Source organism: Hypanus sabinus, chromosome 19 (genome assembly GCF_030144855.1).
Source record: "Hypanus sabinus isolate sHypSab1 chromosome 19, sHypSab1.hap1, whole genome shotgun sequence".
Lineage (NCBI taxonomy): Eukaryota > Metazoa > Chordata > Chondrichthyes > Myliobatiformes > Dasyatidae > Hypanus > Hypanus sabinus.
Genome location: NC_082724.1, coordinates 69,252,641 through 69,273,046, shown reverse-complemented (window position 1 = coordinate 69,273,046; position 20,406 = coordinate 69,252,641).

Here is a 20,406-nt window from a genome sequence, read left to right as displayed (position 1 = left end):
CCAATCCAGTACAACCGATCCCCTAGTGGGCTCAACAACAAGCTGTTCTAAAAAGCCATCTCATAGACATTCTACAAATTCTCTCTCCAGAGATCCAGTGCTGACCTGATTTTCCCAATCCACTCACATGTTAAAATCCCCTACAATTATCATAACACTGCCCTTCTCGCAAGCCTTTTCTATTTCCTGTTGTAATTTGTAGTCTACATCACTACAGCTATTAGGAGGCCTGTAGATAACTGCCATCAGGGTCCTTTTACCTCTGCGATTTCTTAGCTCAACCCATAAAGATTCTGCACCTTCTGATCCTATGTCACCTCTTTCTAATGATTTAATATAATTTCTTACTAATAAAGCCCCGCCACCCCCTCTGCCTACCTGCCTATCCTTCTGATACACTGTGTATCCTTAGACGTTCAGCTCCCAGAGACATGCATCCTTTAGCCACATCTCAGTGATGGCCACAATATCATACCTGCCAATCTGTAGCTGTATGACAAGGTCATCCACCTTATTCCTTATGCTGCGTGCATTTAAGTATAACACCTTAAGTGTTATAGTCCAGTATTTGGTACTTTTTGCTTTGATTGCACTGCAACTTTATTGCATTGCAACTCATCCCAATGGCTGCAAATTTGCCCCATCGCCTGCCTGTCCTTCCAAACATCATTACTACTCACTGTCTTAGATTTATTTCTGTTTTCCCCCTCCTCCGCTCTATCATTCCGGTTCCCATTCCCCTGCCAAATTAGTTTAAACTCTTCCTAACAGCTCTATTAAATCTTCCCACCAGGATATTGGTCCCCTTCAGGTTCAGGTGTAACCTGTACTTTTTGAACTGGTTATATTTCCCCCAGAAGAGATCCCAATGATCCAAGAATCTGAAGCCCTGCCCCCTGCACCAGTCTCTCAGCCATGCATTCATCTGCCTGATCCTTCTATTCTTACCTTCGCTAGCACGTGGCACAGGTAGCAATCCTAAGATTATTACCCTGGAGGTCCTGCTTCTCAGCTTCCTTCCTAACTCCCAGAAATCTCTCTTCAGGACCTCCTCCCGTTTCCTATCTATGTCATTGGTACCAACATGTACCAAGACAGCTGGCTGCTCGCCCTCTCCCTTCAGAATATCCTGGACCCAATCCGAAACATTCCGTACCGTCACCTGGGAGGCAGCACACCATGCGGGTATCTCTATCAGGCTCACAGAATCTCCTGTCTGTTCCCCTGACTATGGAATCCCCAATGACTACCGCATTCCTCTTCTCCCTCCTTCCCTCCTGCACAACAGCGCTAGGCTCAGTGCCTGAGACCCAGTCACCCTGGCTGTTCCCTGTCAGGTCATCTCCCTCAACAGCATCCAAAATGATATACTTGTTGCTGAGGGGGGCAGCCACAGAGGTGCTCTCCACTATCCGGGCATTTCCCTTCCCTCTCCTGACAGTCACCCAGTTTTCTGACCCATGTTGCCTAGGGATGACTACCTCCCTGTAGCTCCTGTCTATCACCTCTTCACTTTCCCTAGTAAGCAGTAGGTCATCAAGCTGCAGCTCCAGATCCCTAACATGGTCTCTGAGGAGCTGCATCTCAGTGCACCTGGCACAGATGTAGCCATTTTGTATCATTAGCAAATTTGCTGATCCAATTTTCCACATTATCATCCAGATTATTGATATAGATGACAAATAACAATGGACCCAGCACTGATCCCTGTGGCACACCACTAGTCACAGTTCGCTTCCAAATTAACTTCCAGATTTTTCCTCTACTTATTCACCCAATATAATAGATACTCCTTTTCAGGTACAACCATTTCAAAAGGACTGATAGCTATAATTTATAAATGGTTATTGAATTTATTTATGTTACCTAACGATAAAATTAAAGCTGCGTGGGAATTGGAATTTCGAAGGTCACTTTCAGATAATCAATGGGATAAATTTTTTCATTTGGTAAATACTTCATCTATTTGTGCCCATCATTCCTTGATACAGATCAAGGTACTACATCAGGTGCATATGTCAAAGGATAAATTAGCCCGTATCTTTTCCAATATTAATCTTATTTGCAACAGATGTAATATTGAGGTGGCTACTTCAACACACATGTTTTGGTCTTGTGTCAAGATGGATAATTTTTGGAAAGATGTCTTTAAAACTTTATTAAAGGTCTTGAATTTGGACCTACAACTGAACATTCTTACAGCAATTTTTGGGATCAGCCCACCGGAAACAGGATATATTCCTGTTTCCGCTCAACGGATGATAGCTTTTACAACGTTATTGGTTAGGAGAGCCATTTTGCTGAAATGGAAGGACTCTAATCCACCTACTGTTTTTTATTGGCTTACCTCCATTATGTCCTGCCTATGTTTAGAGAAAATAAGAAGATGGACATTTGATACATCCTTTAAATTTGAAGAAACCTGGCGACCTTTTATTCTATATTTTCATATAGTTTGATTTACTGCTCTTCCAATTACTTTCTCAAAACTTTGGAATTGATCAGAAAATTTCTCGTTTTTCTTGCTTTGACTCTCAGTATGAGCTGCCCAGTTCCTGTTTTTCCTCTTTTTCTTTTTTTTTGTTTAGTGGGGTTTTTTAATGTATATAAAAATTATAAAAGTCTCTTTATCTTTTTTCTTCTTTTCATGGAATAATAAGAGGAGAATCAATTATCTTATTTTTATTGTATAGTATTAGATTAATACTATGTATGATCTTGATAATGTTTATTTTACCTTTTATATGAATTGTTATTGATATAGATATTTGAGATAATTCTCTTGTTTATATATATGTACCTTTTTAATTAATAAAAAGATTGATAAAGAAGAAGCAGAAGGGTGGGAGGCAGCAGAAAGGAACCAGTAGAACTGTTAGCCTGACATCAGTGGTCGGGAACATATTGGAATCCATTGTCAGGGATGAAATTACAGAGTACCTGGAGGCACATGACGAGATAGGCGAAAGCAAGCATGGTTTCTTGAAAGGAAAATCCTGCCTGACTAACCTACTGCAATTTTTTGAAGAAAATTCAAGCAGGGTAGACAAAGGAGATGCAGTAGATGTGGTGTACTTGGATTTCCAGAAGACCTTTGTCAAGGTGCTGCACCTGAGGCTGCTTAACAAAATAAGAGCCCATGGAATTACAGGGAATTTACTAGCATAGGTGGAGCATTGGCTGATCAGCAGAAAACAGAGAGTGGGAATAAAGAGATCCTATTCTAGTTGGCTGAATTAGACTTCCACAGGGGTCGGTGTTGGGACCGCTGCTTTTTATGATGTAAGTCAATGATTTGGACTATGGGATTAATGGATTTGTGACTACATTTGCCGATGATACAAGGATTGGTGGAGGAGAGGGTCGTGTTGAGAAAACAGAGAGCCTGCTGAGAGACTTAAATAGTTTAGGGGAATGGGTAAAAAAGTGGCAGAGGAAATACAATGTTGGAAAGTGTATGGTCATGCACTTTGGTGGAAGAAATAAACGGGCAGTCTATTATTTATATGGGGAGAGAATTCAAAATATAGAGATGCAAAGGGACTTGGGAGTCCTTGTGCAGGATACTCTGAAGGTTAACCTCCAGGTTGAATCGGTGGTGCAGAAGGTGAATACGATGTTGGCATTCATTTCTAGAGATATAGAATATAAGAGCAGGGATGTGATGTTGAGGCTCCATAAGGCACTTCTGAGACCACACTTGGCGTACTGTGTGCAGTTTTGGGCTCCTTATTTTAGAAAGGATATATTGACATTGGAGAGGGTTCAGAGAAAATTCACAAGAATGATTCCAGGAATGAAAGGGTTACTGTATGAGGAATGTTTGACTGCTCTTGGGCTGTATTCCCTGGAGTTCAGGGGAATGGGGGTGGGAGGGTGTTCTCATTGAAATATTCTGAATGTTAAAAGGCCTGAGCAGATTAGACATGGCAAAGTTATTTCCCATGGTAGGGGAGTCTAGAACAAGAGGGCACGACTTCAGGATTGAAGGACGTCCATTTAGAACAGAGATGCAGAGGAACTATTTTAGTCAGAGGGTGGTAATTCTGTGGAATTTGTTGCCATGAGCAGCTGTGGAGACCAAGTCATTGGGTGGATTTAAGGCAGAGATAGGTTCTTGATTAGCCAGGGTATCAAAGGGTATGGGGAGAAGTCAGGGGAGTGGGGATGACTGTAAAAATTGGATCAGGCCATGGTTGAATGGCAGAGCAGGCTCGATGGGCTGAATGGCCTACTTCTGCTCCTATATCTTATGGCCTTATGTGACCTGCTCAGTCAGGTTAGTCGGATTTGCTCAGAGTTTTGGTTCCTGGTGTAATTTCATCCCTCAGCCAATACCTGAAGGTACTGAAGGTCAAGTCAGCTTTAAAAGGAAGGCAGTTGGTAACCATGTCAAGAGGATTATAATATATAAGCAAGGATGTACTGCTGAGGCATTGGTCAGACACCATTTGGAATATTGTGAGCACCATATCTAAGAAAAGACAAGCTGGCATTGGAGAGAGGCCTGAGGAGGTTGACAAGAATGTAATTGAATAATTGAAACAGATGAACATATCAGGAATGTTTGAAGGCTTTGGGTTGGATTTCAGAAGTATGAGAGGGAATCTCATTGAATTCTCAGTATAGAAAGGCTTGGACAAACCAAATGTAGAGAGGATGTTTCCTTTAACAGGAGAATCTTGGATCCAAGGGCACAGCCTGAGAATAAAGGGACATCCCTTTGGAACTGAGATTTTAATTTATTTTTTTATTTAGAGATACAGTTCAGTACGGGTCCTTCCAGCTTTTCAAGCTGCACTACACAACGACCCCTGATAACCGCAATAAACTAATCACAGTACAATTTACAATGACCAGTTAACCTACTGGTATGTCTTTGGACTGTGGGAGAAAACCTCACACATTCCATGAAGAGGACATACAGAGACTCCTTACGGAGGGTGCTGGATTGAACTCCAAACTCCAATGCTCCGAGCTGTAAAAACATTGTGCTAACCACTACGTTACTGAGGCACCCACGAGATGAGGAGGTATTTCATCAGCAAGTGGATAATGAATCTGTGGCCATAGAGAACTATTGAGGTCAAGAAATTGACTGTATTTAAGGCAGAGATTCTTGAGTGATAAAGGTTACAGGGAAAAGGCAGGTGAATGGATTGAAAAAGAATCATTAACACAAGAAATTCTGCAGATGCTGGAAATCCAGAGTAACAAATACAAAATAGTGGAGGATCTCAGCAGCTTAGGTAACACCTATGAAGAGGAATAAGGAGTCAATATTTCAGGCTGAGACCTTTCATAAAGACTGATAAAGAATAGGCTATGACTAAATGGCCAAGTAAACTCGATGAGCCAAAAGGCCTAATTCTTCTTCCATATCTTATGGCTTCATTGACAATAATGAATGGAGTATAATCCATATATTAAGTCAACCATACCACACAGGTATGAAGGACAGGTCTTCTGTTTTAAAGATTTTATTATATGAAGCAGCACAGGAATTTAGATATGAGGAACAATAAAGGACAATAACATTCCACTCCTTATCTCAAAATACAAGACAGGAATTATTTAGTTATTATTAATATGCAAACCTCTAGCTCCCAGTCAACTAAATGGGCTGTATGATTCATTAAGAAAATGTTTAATTTGGTGTTGGATCTGACTGTTTAATTCTTAGATTTGATAGTTTAATTGATAATTTCTTTATTGTTTCACAATTAATTTTCTGCTTCTATTTTAAGTAGTTTTTAAATGTATAACAGTTTAATGTGCCTCTAGTGGCTATACAAAGTATATTTCTGGAAATCTCCGGAAAATTAATTGTTCTGCGTTAAGTGAATTTGTGTTTTCTCATTGGCTAATGTGATATGGCAGTATTGAATAAGTACCCCAAGGGGGGGGTGGGGGGGGGTTCTGACTAAGGTCTGTAACATTATCTCCTGGCTCTTGAACTCAATCCCACAGTTGATGAATGCCAACACACCATACACCTTCTTAACAACACTGTCAACCTGTGCAGCAGCTTTGAGTGTCCTATGGACACAGACCCCAAGATCCCTCTGATCCTCCACACTGTAATATTATATTCTACCTTCACATTTGATCTACCAAAATGAACCACCTCACACTTCTGGGTTGAAGTCCATCTGCCACTTCTCAGTTCTGCATTCTATTGATGTCCCGCTGTAACCTCTGCCAACCTTCCAGACTATCCACAACACACCCAACTTTTGTGTCATCAGCAAACTTACTAACACACCCTTCTACTTCCTCATCCTGGTCATTTATAAGAATCGCAAAGAGGAGGGGTCACAGAACAGATCCCTGCAGAACACCACTGGTCACCAACCTCCATGCAAAATATAAAACATCTACAACCACCCTTTGCCTTCTGTGGGAAATACAATTCTGGATCCACAAAGCAAGGTCTCCTTGGATTCCATGTCTCCTTACTTTCTGAATGAGCCTTCCATGGGGAAACTTACTACCTTACTGAAATCCATTTACACTACATCCACTGCTCTACCTTCATCAATGTATTTTGTTACATCCTCAAAGAATTCAATGAGGCTCATAAGGCATGACCTGCCCTTGACAAAGCCATGCTGACTATCCTTAATCAGATTATGTCACTCCAAATTCTCATAAATCCTGCCTCTCAGGATATTCCCCAACAGCTTGCCCAAAACTGAAGCCAGACTCACTGGTCTATAATGTCCTGGGTTATCTCTACTCCCTTTCTTGAACAAGGGAACAATATTTGCAACCTTCCAATCTTCCGGTACTTCTCTGGTCCCTATTGATGATGCAAAGGTCATCACAAGATCTTCTCCCTCGCTTCCCACAGTAGCCTGGGGTATATCACATCTAGTCCTGGTGACTTATCTAACTTAATGCTTTTCAAAAGCTCCAGCACATCCTATTTTTTAGCATCTATGTGCTTAAGTGTTTCAGTCTGCTGCAAGTCATCCCCACAATTGCCAAGGTCTTTTTCTCTAGTGAATACTGAAGCAAAGTACTCATTAAGTGCCTTCCGCTACCTCCTCTGACTCCAAGCACACGTTTCCACTATCGCACCTGATTGGTCCTATTCTCACACAGCTCATCCTCTTGCTCTTCACACACTTGTGGAATGCCTTGGGGTTTTCCTTAATCCTGTTCACCAAGGCCTTCTCATGGCCCCTTCTGGCTCTCCTAATTTCATTCTTAAGCTCCTTCCTAGCAACCTTGTAATTTTCTAGAGCTCCAACTGCACCTAGTTTCTTGAACCTTTTGTAAGCTTTTCTTTTCTTCTTAACTAGATTTTCTACATCCTTTGTACACAATGGTTCTTTAACCTTACCATCCTTTCCCTGCCTCAATGTAACATACCTTTGCAGAGCTCCATGCAAATATTCTCTGAACATTTGCCACATTTCTGCCGTGCAATTCCCTGAGAACATCTGCTCACAAGTTCCTGCCTAATAGCATCATACTTCCCCTACCCCAATTAAATGTTTTTCCCAAATTGTCTTTTCCTATCCCTCCCCAGCACTATGGTGAAGGAGATAAAGTTAAGAGCTGAGAAGTAATGTTGTAGTAATGTCAGACCCCACTTGGAGTACTGTGCTCAGTTCTGGTCGCCTCACTACAGGAAGGATGTGGAAACGATAGAAAGGGTGCAGAGGAGATTTACAAGGATGTTGCCTGGATTGGGGAGCATGCCTTATGAGAATAGGTTGAGTGCACTCGGCCTTTTCTCCTTGGAGTGACGGAAGATGAGAGGTGACCTGATAGAGGTGTACAAGATGATGAGAGGCATTGATCGTGTGGATAGACAGAGGCTTTTTCTCAGGGCTGAAATGGTTGCCACAAGTGGACACAGGTTTAAGGTGCTGGGGAGTAGGTACAGAGATGTCAGAGGTAAGTTTTTTACTCAGAGATTGGTGAGTGCGTGGAATGCGCTGCTGGCAACATTGGTGGAGGTGGATACGATAGGGTCTTTAAGAGACTTTTAGATAGGTACATGGAACTTAGTAAAATAGAAGGCTATAGGTAAGCCTAGTAATTTCTAAGGTAGAGACATGTTCGGCACAACCTTGTGGGTAAAAGAGCCTGTATTGTGCTGTTTCTATGTTTTTATGTTTCTAACTCTAAAATGCTCCCCCACTGAGAGATCTGACCAGGTTCATTTCCAAATAACAGATCAAGTACAGCCTCTCCTCCAGTTGGGTTATCTACATAGTGCATCAGGAAACTTTCCTGAGCACACCTAACAAACTTCACCCTATCTAAACACCTTGCGCTAAGATGCCAATCAATATTAGGAAAATTAAAATCTCCCATCACAGCAACCCTATATTATTGAGCCGTTCTAGCATCTGCCTCCCTATCTGCTCCTTGATATCCCTGTTACTACTGGGAGGGGGTTCTCTGAAAAAAAGCACCCAGTAGAATTATTGTCCCTTTCGTGACTTCCACCCACACTAACTCAGTAGACCATCCCTCCATGAGTTCCTCCTTGTCTGCAGCCATGACACCATCCCTAATTATTAATGCCAGCCCCCCATCTCTTTTGCCTCCCTCTTTGTCCTTTTTGAAACATCTAAAGCCTGGCATACTCAGCAGCCATTCCTGTTCCAGAGACATCAAAGTCTCTGAAATGGCCACATCATCATAGTTCCACTTATACATCCATGCTCTAAGTTCATCTGCTTTGTTTATAATACTCCTTCCATTAAAATAGACGCATCTCAAATCATCAGGCTGAGTGCATCTTTGCTCTCCTATCCTTCCTCACGAACTCCCTACAAGCTGTCTCTACCTATGCTCCAACCTCCCCATCCTCTGCCTCGTCACTTTGGTTCCCACCCCCCTGCGTCGAGTTAAACTCTCCCCAATAGCATTAGCAAACCTCCCTTCGGATTCAAGTGCAGCCTATCCTTTTTGTACAGGTCAAATGTCCCCAGAAGAGGTCCCAATGATCCAAAGATCTGAATCCCTGCTCCCTGCTCTAATCCTTCAACCATGCATTTATCCTTCACCTCATTCTATTCCTATACTCACTGTGTGGCACAGGCGGCAATCCCGAGATTACAAAGTAACCCTCAGGTTCGGTCCGCAGCGTTAGTCATACCAGAAGTATGAAATCTGAGGTACAAAGCCTCTTGTTTGTGTGGATGCTGCCTGATGTGTTCCCATTACAAATCAGTACCATGAAATAACAAACAGTACGCCATATGCAATTAAACGATTTAGCTTTGTAATTCTTAATTTGACTAGAGGGTTAGTGAAGAAACAAAAAGAAAAGGGCCCATTTTAATGAAACGGTCTAATGCTCACGTTGGAACTCATGGTTTCCCATCCGTTAGTCCTCCATTGATTTCCCCCGGGCGTCATTGACTCCCAGCCCCATTTCAAGTCCATTCTGTCCTGCAGTCTATGACTTCTCCATTCTGGCATCTTCTCCCTCCATCTTCCACCAAACAAAAGACTGCGAATGCCTCATTCTCAGGCACACAAAAAAGAAAAAAACACCCTCCTCATTGACAGCACACACTCCAAAGTCCCCGTTATCTCCAGTCATAACCCAAACACTGCTGCTACAGAGAAACTATTACATTAGCAGTGAAACCCTTTCCAGGGCGTTACTCTCTCCCCCACCAAATTTAGTCATGTCTTCATGACTTTGAGATAATTTGTCAACCCTTCCCACCTTCCAACCCAGGTGTAAGAGGCAGTGACATAGCTCCCCAAAGCGGTAGGGGACACACTCTGTTCCCCCGCTGCTACATAGGCCAGCCTATCTGGTTGACTCCTAATTCTCTGAGACCTCCGTCTCCCTCATCTACCTCTTCATGGGGATACTGGGGATATTTCTGGTCCACCTGGCGAGACCAACCTGGCCTATCACTAGTGCCCACCTGGAACTCGGACCCCTCTCTCCCTTGGTTGAGCCCCACTTCATTCCTTGCAGGGTCCCACTGAAAGCCAGGCTGTCCACAGTTAGCACCTCCCCATCCCCAATTTCACCTGACTCATTCTGAGAACAGTTGGGAGTCTCCTCCTCAATCAGTGGAAGTTAGCAAAAGGCAGCATACACCACACCCCCATTTCCTCATCCTCTGAATCAGTATCCCACTCAGAGGCAGGGGCCTGTGTAATCTGTCCTGCTGTTGGCCCTGCAGTCACCCCGTGTCGCTGCAGAGTTCTTTTACTAGGTATAGGCTCCAGGTCAAGCTCTGGGTCAACCTGCACCTCTTGTCCCAGAGGTAGAAGATGGTTCCGATGGAGAATCTTGACAGGCCCATTCCCATCCTCTGGTTTCACTCAGAAAACTGGTGCATTCGGCATCTGACTCTCCACCACATCGCGTGTAGCCACCCAGCGGTCAGCCAACTTGTGCTTCCCAGGTAGCCCCAAATTCCTCATGAGGACTCAGTCTCCCGGCAGGAGTTGGGAGAACCTACCCTTTTGATCATAACTCCTCTTATTCCCTTGATTCTGCTTGGCAGCCACGACCTTAACTAATTCATCAGCTTTTTTCAGCTCCTTTCTCATATCGGACATGTACTTCAGATAAGTCTTCAATGCTAGGTCGCCCTTGTCAGTCCCAAAACAAAGGTCAATGGGCAACCTCGCCTCGTGCCCAAACATCAGATAATACGGCGAATGTCCGGTACTTAATTTCAGGTACAGTTGTAACAGTGGACCAGATGTTCAATATGTTGACTCCACCTGCTCTTCTTGCTGATCTCCAAGGTCCTGAGCATGTCTAGCAAGGTCCAATTAAACCTCTTGGGCTGGGGATCACCTTGTAGCTGATAAGGAGTAGTCCTCGACTTCTCGACTCCAAGCATGCTCAGTGACACACGTATTAGCCTACTCTTGAGATCTTGTCCTTGATCACCTGGGGAAGCTATAATAAATGAAATACTTCTCCCATGTTGCAGCATCTGGCTCTATTGACAGGAAATCCATACACACCAGGTCAAGGGGCCCCACACTCTGCAAGTGGGACTATGGATTGGCCCTCGTAGGCAGCGTCTACCATGTGCATCGAACGCACGACTTGCAGTATTCTTCAACCTCCGGCTTCATTCAGGGCCAGTAGAACCGGTCTCTGAGCAATCCATAGGTCTTCTCCACCCCCAAACAACTTCAATGCAATCCTCCGATACTTCTCCGGCAGAACCAGCTGGGAACACTGAGGCCGGTCTGGAGGCGATGTGACACGGCATAGGATCTGGTTCCTCGACTCGAGTCTGGGCCATTCCCTCAGTAATGGAGGCATCGCAGTGTTTTGTCTTCTCCACTTGGGCCCTGTCTCCCTGCTGACCAAACGGTACCAATGCTCGGGTCATCTTGCAGAGTTGTTGCCAGTTCCCCAGGACTCAATTCTGGTAACTGATTTGTCTTCAGAGCAGTCAGGTGACAGTAAACTTGTGGAAAGGCATCATCAGAAGCTCCCAATTGATCTACCAGTTGATCCTGCCTTTGCCATCCCTCTGCCTTCACCATGGTGGAAACCTGGCACAAGGCAAATATGGACAGTCCACGGCTCCCACTCCTGGGGCCCCAATTGTACCAGGCAGACTCAACGCCATTACATCAGCACTAGTCAGAACTGAAACAAAGTCTGTGCCCGTAATTTTATTAGATCTCCGCCCCACAATCGTAACTTTGCTTACAGTTTTAAAAGTCGAATTCGGAGGATTAATGGCACCTAATGGTGACTCCTTTGCTTGCATCTTTGAAAACAGCTCTATTTCCCTTTCAGAGTTGTTTTGAAGACCCTGACCTGGAGTTACATGCTGACTCTGGTTCTTTGCAGGAATGGGACCCGCTCTCGGGGTTTCACGATTGACCGTTATTCGGTACGCCAAGTGCTCGGCCTAAGCACTCAGCTCACCAAGATTTTGTGGCTCTGGAGAAGGGCAGATTGAAGGTCGGTGTCTGGACAGGAGAATGGTGTGTCGTGGGAGACGGAAGATCTAAGGCTGTGTGCCCAGAGGCCCGAGATCCTTGGGCACAGAGCTCGCAAAAACTGATACAATGGACTTTTAACATCATAACCAGTGAGTTGTTTGTTATGTTTCCTCTCTTACTGTGAAATGGAGACACTCCTTCCTCCGTTATTAGGGAGAGAGAGCACTTGTGGTATGTTGAATACTGGGTGAAACGCAAAATCTTTGGGGTAACTGCAAGTCTGTGTCTTTGCTGTTACTTTGCTCACGCTTGAGTGCTCGGTGGTGGGTGCTGATGCTTTGTTTTGCTGGTGGGGGAGGAGGGAGCATTGCTTGCTGCCACTTACATGCGGGAGGGAGGGGAGCTGGGGGGGGGGACTTTGCGGTTCTAACATTTAACTGTCATTTATTCCTTGGGGTCACTCCTCTGCTTTCTCTGGTTGTGAAGAAAAAGCATTTCAGGGTGTAGGCATTTCTCTGACATTAAATGCACATTTTAAACCTTTCAAATTAACAATTCATCAGGAGTACGAATATATCCCCCACTCAACAGACAAGCATTTGTTTCCAGTAACACTGTGGATGCTCAACTCCGGCAGCATCCATACTAGCACAGATTTACACACACAACCCACTGGTTCAATGCTCAGTGCAATCGCACAGCATCCAACAAAATCAATCCTGGATGAGCCCCCACAATTGTAACTCTCAGGTTCGGCCGGCGGTGATAGTCTAGGGAAGACAGTCTCTGGCCCCACCAAATGTGTGAAATCTGAGGTACAAAGCCTCTTGTTCATGTGGATGCTGCCTGATGTGTTCCCGTTACACATCAGTACCACAAAATAACAAACAGTACCACATATGCAATTAAACGATTTAGCTTTATAATTCTTGATTTGGCTATAGGGTGAGTAAAGGAAACAAAAGGAAAAAGGGCCCATTTGAATGAAACCGTCTAATGTGCATGTTGGAACTCATGGTTTCCCATTTGTTAGTCCTCCATCGATTTTCCCCGGGTAGCGTTGACTCTGGCCCCATTCCAAGTCCACTCTGTCCTTTAGTCTGCGACCTCTCCATTCTGGATCTTCTCCCTCCATCTTCCGCCAAACAAAAGATTGTGAATACCTCATTCTCAGGCACACAAGAAAGAAAAAACACCCTCCTCATTGACAGCGCACATTCCAAAGCCCCCGTTATCTCCAGTCATAACCCAAACACTGCTGCTACAGAGAAACCATTACATTAGCAGTGAAACCTTTCCCAGGGCGTTACAACAACCTTTGGGGTCCTGCTTCCCAGCTTTCTTCTTTACTCCCTGTATTCTGCTTTCAGGATCTCCACCCTTTTCCTACCTATGTCGTTGGTACCAATCTGTACCACAAACTCTGGCTGGTCACCCTCCCATTTCAGAATATTGTGGACGCACACAGAAACATTACAAACCCTGGCACCTGGGTGACAAAGTACCAACCTTGTTTCTTTTTTGTGCCCACAGAATCGCTTATCTGTCCCCCTAACTATAGAGACCCATAATGCTTCTCTCCTCCTGTTCCATTCCCTACCCTTCTGAGCCACAGGGCCAGACTCAGTGCCAGAGATACAGCCACTTTTGCTTCCCCCAGGTAGGCCATCCTTCCCCAACAGCACTCAAAATGGAGTACTTATTGCTGAGGGGACAGTCCCAGGGGTGTTCTCCACTACCTGATGCCCTCCCTTCTCTCTCCTGATGGTCACCCCAGTGTGACTATCACTTCCTCACTCTCCCTAACAAGCTGAAGGTCATCAAGCTGAAACTGCAGTTCCCTAACTTAGTCTCTAAAAAGCAACAGGTCGATGCACCTGGAGCAGACATGGCCGTCAGGAAGGCTGGAAGTCTCCCAGACAACTCACGTTTAACACTCAGAACAGAAAACTGGCCACACAGTCATACCCACTATTCTTGTTAGAGAGGGAAAATAAGTACCCTACCTCGGCTAGGTCTGCCCTCACCGAAGCCCTGATGAGACTACAACCGCTCCAGTCGGCCAAGTTATCTCAGTGTCCTTGCACCAAGATGAGCTACTGAGTCCGCGCACTTCTCCCCCACCTGTGCGAAGCTCTCTCTCTCTTCGAATCGATTGGTCCACCTCTAATGTGCTGAGCGCCGTGAAATGCACCTTTTATAAACTTTTCTCCCTGACCTGTGTGAAGCTCTTTCTCTCTTCAAATCCATTGGTCTGGCGCTGATGTGCTGGCATTGGAGAGTGTTCAGAAGAGGTTTACAAAGGTGATTCCAGGAATGAAATGGTTATCATATGAGGTATATTTGATGGCTCTGGGTCTGTACTTACTAGAATTTAGGATGAGTGGGAATCTCATTGAAACCTTTTGAATGTTGAAAGGCCGAGACAGAGTAGATGTGGAAAGGATGTTTCCCATGGTGGGGGAGTCTAGGACAAGAGGGCACAGGATATAGGGGCATCCATTTAAAATAGAGACGAGAAATTTCTTTAGCCAGAGGTGGTTAATTTGTGGAACTTGTTACTACAGGCAGCTGTGGAGGCCTGGTCGATGAGTATATTTAAGGCAGAGAGTGAGAGGTTATCGATTGGCCATGACATGAAAGGTTACAGGGAGAAGACCAAGGAGTGGAGTTGAGGAGGGGAAAAAAGGATCAGCCATGATTGAATGATCGAGCAGACTTGATGGGTCAAAAAGGCCTAATTTTGCTCTTATGTCTTATAGTCTTTTGATGCCACATTTTGTCAAGACATCCTTGAGCACATCTTTGAATCTTTTCCTCTGTCCATCTTTTTCACACACAGTATATGGATTGAACTGCCAGAGAAAGTGGTGAAGTAGGAACAATAACACCATTTAAAAGTTCAGATACATGGATAGGGAAGGCTTGAGACAAAGTGGGCATATGGGATTAGATTAGATGAGCATGGATGAGTTGGGCCAAAGGGCCTGTTTCTATACTATGTTACTCTGCAATCTGGTAAATCTCTTCCTGTGACAGAATTGAAAATCAAGAGATTTTCTAAACCAAATACACATTATATACTGCATAGGTTACACAGTCCACACAGACCATGTTCACACTAATGCTTCACCAAGCCAATGAGATGCTTCTCAAATAACCTCTGACAACCAAGTCCAGCTCCTGGTCTTCATGTGTGGCTTAGCTGCTAAGCCCAATGGAACCATTTTTACTGACAGGAGAAGGGGCAAAGGTGGGTTACTGGCTCCTTAAAACCAGTCACTTCAGGTAGATGGAGCTCATCAGCCATTGTTGGCAGTTCATCTAGGTAGGAGGAGGGAAGCTATGATCTCGAATCTCTGCTGCCTTGCAGCTATACCCACTTGTGGGGAAGTCTTCAGGGGTAAATCTGCAGCCGGAGTCCTTAAGACAGTCCTACGTAGGGAGCTAGGATGCAACATCCATAATGGCCTCTCTGCATGTGAAAACCTTTTAAATGCCATTTTTGTACCTGCTTACAACATCCTCATTGCAGACATTCTCAGCATCTGCCATTCTCTGTGAAAATATCTCCTTTAAATTATTTTCTCTGCAACTCAACATTTCACCCTTGGAAAAAATTATTTTGGCTGTCTACCCTATCTATGCCTATGGTAATTTTATAATTTTGTATTGAATCTCCTCTTACCCCCGATGCTCCATAGAAAAATCCCTAGTTTGTTCAATCTCTCCTTGTAGCACATGCTCTCTAATCCTGACAGCATCCAGGTAAACCTGGCAGCATCTATGGAAAAAAGTACAATCGACCTCCTACCCAAAATCCACAAACCTGCTTGTCCAGGTAGACCCTTTGTTTTAGCTTGTTCCTGCCCCACTCAACTCATATCTGCATTGACTGTACTTTTTTCCATAGATGCTGCCTGATCTGCTGTGTTCCTCTAGCATTTTGTGTGTGTTGCTCGGATTTGCAGCATCTGCAGATTTTCTCTTGTTCCAGGTTCTTCTGCACCCTCTCCAAAGCCTCCACATCCTTCCTGTAATGGAACGATCAGAACTGCACATTATACTTGAAGTGCAGCATGAAGTTTTAACATGAAAGCAACAAAATGCTGGAGGAACTCAGCAGATTAGGCAGCATTTATGGAAAGGAATAAATAGTCAACGTTTCAGGCCAAGACCCTTCATCTTGTAAAGGAAGGGGCTAGAAGCCAGAATAAGAAGGTGGTCAGGGGTGTAAGTTGGCAGGTGATAGGTAAAGCCAGGTAGTGGGGAAAATGAATGGGTGGGGGTGATGAAGTAAGAATCTGGGAGGGGATAGGTGGAAGTGGTAAAGGGCTGCAGAAGAAGGAATCTGATAGGGGAGGAGAGTGAACCAGGGGAGTACCAGAGGGAGGTGATGAGCAGGTGTGGAGAAGAGAAGGCCAAAGAGGGGAGGCAGGATGGCGAATGGATAATGAGAAAAGGGAGGGGAGAAATTACTGGAAGTTAGATAAACATGGCTTCCCTATTCTTATATTTACTATGCTGTCCAATTAAGGCAAGTATGCCACACCCTGTCTTTACCACCCTATATTCTTGGCTGACCACTTGCAGGAATCTATGACTTACATCCCAAGATCCTGCTGTGCATAAGTGCTGCTGAGGGTGTTGCCATTTACAGTATATTTCACATTTGACCTAAACTATTAACATTTCCCTAGGACAGAACATCTGGACAGGCCTGGTTGTCTTATGGACACTCAGTTGAAGTCCGCAAACAGGGGGCAAGAATGGTAAAGTGTAAGACTGATACGATCAAATCAGCAGGTCAGCAAGTAGGGGGATTTTCTGCTAATAATAATTGGGCAAGAAAGAAGGGATTAAGAACTTTGTTCCATCTAGGCCCTTGTACAACCCACTCACTCACACCGTCAGTGGCAGTGTGGTATGGTGGGGACAAAATGTGCCTTACCATTTTTGAAAATTGAGCACACCAAACCCAGTTCAGGCCAGTTTTACCACAGTAATTGGCCCTTATTATAAATAACACAGAGGGAGAACAACATGTTTATTTCCCTTACTCATAGAATGACGAATCTTTGGGATCTCGCAGTGCAGATTTATATTTTTTTATTGTTTTTAGGTTTGAAACAATGGTTTTGGGTCAGAGTGGGAAGTTAGGGGTCAGTTTAGGTTAGGATTTAGGGAAAGGAATGTAGAGGAATTAAATGTCAGGTCTGAGTATAAGAATCTGCTTCGTGTTTGAAGGTCAGTGATGTGGACGTGGTGCATCCATGGTCAGATGTTGTGCCACCAGAGAATGAAGTATTGGAAAGGGTACAGAGGGGATTTACCAGGATGCTGCCTGGTTTAGAGAGTGTGCATTATGATCAGAGAATAAGGGAGCTAGGACTTTACCCTCTGGAGAGAAGGAGGATGAGAGGAGACATGATAGAGGTATACAAGATATTAAGAGGAATAGACAGAGCGGACAGCCAGTGCCTCTTCCCCAGGGCACCACTGCTCAATACTCGAGGACCTGGCTTTAAGGTAAGGGGTGGGAAGATCAAAGGGGATATTAGAGGAAAGTTTTTCACTCAGAGAGTGGCTGGTGCATGGAATGCACTGCCTGAGTCAGTGGTGGAGGCAGATACACTAGTGAAATTTAAGAGACTACTAGACAGGTATATGGAGGAATTTAAGGTGGAGGGTTATATGGGAGGCAGGGTTTAAAGGTCGGCACAACATTGTGGGCTGAAGGGCCTGTACTGTGCTGTATTGTTCTATGTTCTATAAGTTGAGGCCAGTTGGCTGGACTGAATTCTACTAATCTCTGCGAGTCTGCTAGGGAAATTGAAACCCAATGTCTGCGGGCCTGAATCCAAGCTGAAATTCGTTTGGAAGCTGGAGGCTGGAGGCTGGATGCTGAAGAAGACAGCCTGTCCTGTGGTTGAAGGACATGGGTGGGAGGGAGGAATGGGGCTGGTTTTGGTTTTGCTATTGTTGTTTTGTTGCTTGTTGTGTTTTGTGTTGTTCTGCCAAGCATTTGGACATGCTATGTTGGCACCAAAATGTGTGTCAACACTTGTGGGCTACACCCTCAGGTGTATTAGTTGCTAACATAAATGAAGCATTTCATTGTATGTTTCAATGTGCATGTGAAAAATAAACTTGAAACTTGAATCTACCTAATGCCACAGATTGATTTTAAAAACTTTCAATACAAATTTCATTGTGTCTCTGGATATTAAACAATCAGTCATTTTGGGAAGTGGATGAGGAAGTGGTATTGATGTAAAAAATCTGCCATGATCTAATTGAATTGGTGAGTAGGTTAAGGAGTCCAAGTAGTCTATTCCTGTTTTATATGCCCTTATGTTCTAAACAACATAGAAGTGGTTGTTACCACATTTCACAATTGGACAAATCAATTTTTATTTACGCAATATTGAAACAAATCATTATCCAATGAAACTACCAGATACATATGTCAGCTTCACCTTTCCTTTTACTACACATCCCTTAAATGGAATTGGCTTATTGTTGTCATATATACCAAAGTACAGTGAAAAACTTGCTTGCATACTGTTCATACAAATCAAATAATTACATAGTGCATTGAGACAATAACAAAGCGTGTCAGCTAAGAAAGAGCAGTGCAGGTAGACAGTGAGGTGCAGGATCATAATGAGGAAGATTGTGAGGTCAGGAGTTCATTTCATTTCACTAGAGGGAGAGGGAATAAGACAAAATATCTAGAATGGGTAGTCTTTGATTATATTGACTGCTTTACTGAGGCAGCAGGGCTGTAATAGAATGCTACACCATAGAAACAGAATCTTCAGCCTATCTAAACTATGCCTGTTGGTTTTCTGTCTAGTTCCATCTACCTGCACCCAGACATAGCTCCCCATACCCTTTTCATTCATGTATCTATCCAAACTTCTTTTACATATTACAATTGAAATTGTGTCTATTACCTCTGCTGGCAGTTCATTCCACATCCCCACCATTCTCTGAGTGAAGTATCTCCCCCTTAGATTCTTCTTAAATATTTTACCTTTCACCTTAAACCTACTGTATGACCTCTAGTTCTAGTCTTACCCTGCTGAGGGGAAAAAGCCTGCATGCATCCCCCTATCTACATAATCTTACATATCTTTACAAGATCTCCTCTCATTCTCCTACTCTCAAGGGAATAAAGTCCATACTTATTCCCTCTTTTCCTATAACTCAGTCATCAAGTTCTGGCAACATCCATGAGAGACAACCATCTACTACCACTCTCTGGTTTCTCCTGCTTAGCCAGATTTGAATCTAATTGACTACTTCTCCCTGAATGGCAAGCTACTTAACCTTCTGGACCAGCTGCCCATGCAGGACTTTGTCAAAAACTTTGATAAAGTCCATGTAGACAATGTCTAATGCCATCCCTTCTTGGTAACCTCCTCTGTAAGATTAGTTACACATGACCTGCCACACACAAAACCACTTTGATTATCCCTAATATGGCCTTGTCTTTCCAAATACTTATATATACAATCCCTTACAATACCTTCTAATAACTTACCTACGAATGAGATATGGCTTTAATTTTCTGACTTAATTTTTCTTTGTATCTCATCCATAGCTAGGGGGGACATCATAAATATCTCTGCCAGGACCCCTCCAATTTCTGCACTAGCCACCCACAAGGTCCAAAAGTTCATCTGCTTAGGCCTGGGTATTTATCCACCCTAATTCATCTCAAAGCATTAACCACTTCTTTAGTAATCTGAATAAAGTCCATAATCTCAATACACCTCTTCCTCATTGGACTCTGTATCTGACTCCAGAGTAAATTCTGACACAAGATTTCATTTCATTCCATTTAAGATCTATCAGTCTCTTTTGGCTCCAAGCATAGATGACCATGCAGACCAAATTTTCCACTTGCTATCCTTTGTTCTTAATATAGCTATAGAAGCCCTTGGGATTTCTTTCACCTTGTCTGCCAGAGCAACCTCATGTCCTCTTTTAGCCCTTCTGATTTCATTCTTCAGTGTTTTATTGCATTTCTTATATTCTTCAAACTGCCTCTTTTGATCCTAATTGCCCAGACCTGATATGCACCTCCTATCCTTTTTACCAGTGCCTCAATATTCCTCGATAATCCTGTTAGACTTTCCATTCTTTCTAAAAGGAACTTACGGAGTCTGTACTCTTAATATTTCACTTTCGAAGGCTTCCTATTTACCAAGCATCTCTTTGCCAGAAAACAGCTTATCCTAATCCTCACCTGCCAGATTACCTGATGACATCAAAGTGGATGTCAAAATATTCAGTTTAGAATCTGAACCTAGTCTTCTCCATAATTATCTCGAATCCAATGGTGTCGGCATTTAGTGTAATACTTCAGCGCCCAGTTGTAAGATCAAGTCTCAATTGTCTCTCAGGAGTTTGTATGTTTCCTCCACGTGCTCCAGTTTCTTCCAACATTCCAAAGACATATGGATCAGGAGGTTAATTGGATAC